Source organism: Triticum dicoccoides, chromosome 5A (assembly GCF_002162155.2).
Source record: "Triticum dicoccoides isolate Atlit2015 ecotype Zavitan chromosome 5A, WEW_v2.0, whole genome shotgun sequence".
Taxonomy (NCBI): Eukaryota; Viridiplantae; Streptophyta; class Magnoliopsida; order Poales; family Poaceae; genus Triticum; species Triticum dicoccoides.
In genome coordinates, this window is record NC_041388.1 from 575703993 (window position 1) to 575705173 (window position 1181).

Sequence of the window (1181 nt, forward strand, 5' to 3'; positions counted from 1 at the left end):
GAAATCTAAGCAGAGTTTTTGCTGGAACTTACCTCATGGAAAATCACTAGATCCGAGATCGCACGACTTTTTTCTTTATCATATCTGAACTTCAGATTAATGCCTTCCCATTTTTTGCTCTGGCACGCTGTACAAGCTTCAGATAGTACATCAGAGAGCAGTAGCACAATACACAACACTGGAAGAGAGTAGCAGCAAGCTTTTCATTCCATTAGGAAATGGATGGAAATAATGAAGAACACTTACTGGATAATCAAGAAACATGGTGAAAAAATTCAGCGGAAAGTACAACTCAAATATCAGTTTTTCACATTCTACACAGTTAATTCTTTTTTTAACGACATACAGATGAAATTAATTAACGAATCAAAACTCGGAAAGGGCCTCTCTTTTATGCAGATGTAGACCCAATCATTCATGATTCTTCTTTAACATACTAAGATGACCAACAATACTGACTTGCAAACAATATTGTAGAAACAAACATCAGAGTTACCCGTCGCTTGAACGAGTAGAGCTGAGGCAACAAGTTCAGTTGTACAAATGGAACAGACAAAATTGTGCTTATAGCTATTGCGATGCGCAAGAAAGTCTGACGACGACGACGGACAAGCTCACCGGGAGCAATAGGCGATGCAAACAACACACTGAGATTCAGAGATAGCGACAAACTCACGTCTGTCATTAGCACATCAAGCAGAGAGCAACACAACACATCAATTTCCCCTAAAGAAAATTAGAATATGAAGTCTCCAAAAGAAAGGGTGTGGCATGCCATCCAAATGGAGCATCAGAGGCGAGGTTAATTCATCGTCTAGCAACGACCTCTTTGTGGGAGGGAGCACCGTGGAGGCACAGTGTGTCAAATCCGTCCGGCCGCTACAGTGACATTTGAACTTGTTGCAGCGGCACCAGCTTCCTGCATGGGCATGGCGGAGGAGACCTGCATGGCACGGGCGAGGCGGGATCAGGAGTAGCTCCACGATGGAAAGGGGTGTAAAGGTGGAGAAGGTTAGGGGTGAAGGGTCACCGGGGCGATGCACTGGTGCGAGAAGTCATGGTGGCGCTCGGACGGTGCGTGGCTGCGAGAAGGAAGACGACGTTCAGCAGCAGCGAGGCATCTGGCGACGACCACAACTGGGCGGGGGGTCGTGGAGAGCCGCTCGTCGACGGTTGGATCC

The 1181-nt window shown here is 46.6% G+C and overlaps 1 long non-coding RNA gene across 1 annotated transcript; it reads right to left on the bottom strand.

The window, feature by feature from the left end:
• Positions 1 to 701: 701 nt before the first annotated feature.
• On the bottom strand, positions 702 to 1175 carry LOC119297949. Its single transcript, XR_005145775.1, has 2 exons — positions 1031 to 1175; positions 702 to 943 (listed from the first exon to the last, which is right to left on the bottom strand). It is a non-coding gene; the product is annotated as an uncharacterized LOC119297949 (long non-coding RNA).
• Between the last annotated feature and the right edge of the window lie 6 nt (positions 1176 to 1181).